This window comes from Trichechus manatus, unplaced genomic scaffold, assembly GCF_000243295.1.
Source record: "Trichechus manatus latirostris isolate Lorelei unplaced genomic scaffold, TriManLat1.0 scaffold00213, whole genome shotgun sequence".
NCBI classification, from domain to species: domain Eukaryota; kingdom Metazoa; phylum Chordata; class Mammalia; order Sirenia; family Trichechidae; genus Trichechus; species Trichechus manatus.
The window spans coordinates 1,038,379-1,040,742 of record NW_004444149.1 but is presented as its reverse complement, the minus strand read 5'-3'; the positions used below and the strand labels follow the sequence as shown (position 1 = coordinate 1,040,742).

Here is a 2,364-nt window from a genome sequence, read left to right as displayed (position 1 = left end):
TATATCACTCAACGTTTACCAATTCAACATTTTTCAGGTGTACAGCTTAGTGATAACAGTTACATTAATTGGTTGTAACACTGGAATTTTTGTTGATTTGAATCACTGCCAATTTTGATAGGAAAATAATTATAGTTCATTACTGTTTCAAATTACATTTCTTTGAAGTTGAAATTGTTTCACTCATGTATATTGGTTATTTGCGTTTCTCCTGGTGTGAATAACATATTCTTATCTCTTTTGCTCATTTTTTAATTGAGAAGATTATCTTTTTTAATTATTAGTTCGTAAGATTAAGAGAGAAAACTTTCCCTCTCGATGTTACCTATCTGTAGATACTAAGCCATATGTTTTGTAAATATTTGCATACAGGATATTATATAATAAAGCCATTTTTAATGGCTGAATAATAGTTTCCTGAGTGGATCTACAAGAATTCATTTAACCAATCCCCTCTGGATATTGAGATTAATTCTCAGTTATGTGAGCATAAATAGTGATGCAGTGGAAACTTTTTCTTTAAATACTTCTGGTAATTTCTTAGGCTGGAATCCCCTGCTGACTGGTCTTACTTTAAATTCAAGACCACAAAGCCTTGGTACTTCCCTAGCCTAGCCATCCTTATTCTCCAGATGACTGTTTCACACCTTCTCTCTCCTCAGACTCCAACACCTTCTTCCCTCCTCACTCTCAGCTGCTGACTTGCTTCCAATTTTATTCCAAGGAGACTGCTCTTGTCAAGGTCACCAATGTCCTGCATATTGCTAACCCACGGCCACTTCTCAGTCCTCAGACCTCATCTTACCTGGCCTTGTTACCATGTGGCCACTCCCTCCTCTCACCATACTCTGCTGATTCTTCTTCTTCTCTCGAACCTCTAACTGATGGAGTGCCCAGGGCTCAGTTCTTCTTTTTTTTTCTTTTAAATAATTTATTTTAATTTTTTAGTGAAAATATACCAGCAAAACTTACACCAATTCAACAATTTCTACATGTACAATTCAGTGACATTGATTATATTCTTCAAGTTATGCAACCATTCTCACTATCCTTTTCCAAATTCTTCCTCCACCGTTAACAAATTTACTGCCCCCTAAGCTTCTCATCCGGGAACCCTGATGGTGCAGTGGTTAAGTGCTCAGCTGCTAACTGAACCATCGGTGGTTCAAACCCACCAGCTCCTCCAGGGAGAAAGATGTGACTATCTGCTTCTGTAAAGATTGCAGCCTTGGCAATCCTATGGGGTAGTTCTACTCTGTCCTGTAGGGTCGCTATGAGTCGGAATTGACTAGACGGTAATGAGCAGTGGGTAAGCTTCTCATCAAACCTTTCAAGTTGTTGTGTCAATTTGACCATGTATAGATAATTCTCTAAAACAGCACAATGCTCAAGGCAGATATTCTTTAGTAATTAAGCTAAACTATTGTTTGGTTTGAGAAGACTTCAGGCAATCATTGTGGGAGTTCGCCCAGCCTCAATGGCTCCAGAAGAGGGCTCAGTTCTCTTCTTCCTCTACACTCATACCCTAAGTAACCTTCTCCAGGCTTGTGGCGTTACATACCATCCAGACTTGGTGACTCTCAAGTTTATACCTTCCGCCCTTTCCTCTGCCCTGAACGCCAGGCCTGAATACTTGAATATTAGAACACTGGCAGTTCTAATAGCCATCTCAAGTTAGCAAGTCGAAAACTGGAATCCTACTCTGTACTCACCCACCCCCCACCTGCTCCACCTACAATCTTCTCCATCTCAGTTGATGACGATACCATCCTTCCTTCCAGTTGCTCAGGCTAAAACCCTGGCGTCATCCTTAACTCCTCTTGTCCTCTTGTAACCCACTCATATCCAATCCATTAGCAAATCTTGTCAGCTCCACCTTCAAAATATATCAAGAATCCAGACTATCCTCATCACTACCACCACCATCTCCGCCATTATCTCTTGCCTGGATTGTGGCATTAACTTCCTAACTGGTCTCTTGCCCTTGCTCATACAATTTATTCTTCACACAGCAGTAGAATAACCCTTTAACAATTTGGTCACTCCTCTGCTCAAAACTCCCCAGCTCTCTCTGGGCAATATGGCTAAATGCACCAAGAAGGTCAAAATTGTTGGTAAATATAGGATGGGTTATGGCGCCTCCCTCAGGAAAAGGGTAAAGAAAAGTTGAAATCAGTCAACCCACTGAGTGCACTTGCTCCTTCTGTGGTAAAACCAACATGAAGAGGTGAGCTGTGGGAATCCGACACTGTGGTTCCTGCATGAAAACAGTAGGAGGAAGTGCCTGAACCTACACTGCCAGCTCTGCAGTCACAGTAAAGTGCCCCATCAGGAGACTGAAGGAATTGAAAGACCAGTAGAAGC

General features: G+C 41.2%; 1 pseudogene; it reads left to right on the top strand.

The window, feature by feature from the left end:
* Window positions 1–2,080: 2,080 nt before the first annotated feature.
* On the top strand, window positions 2,081–2,360 carry LOC111822795 (60S ribosomal protein L37a-like; annotated as a pseudogene).
* Window positions 2,361–2,364: the final 4 nt, after the last annotated feature.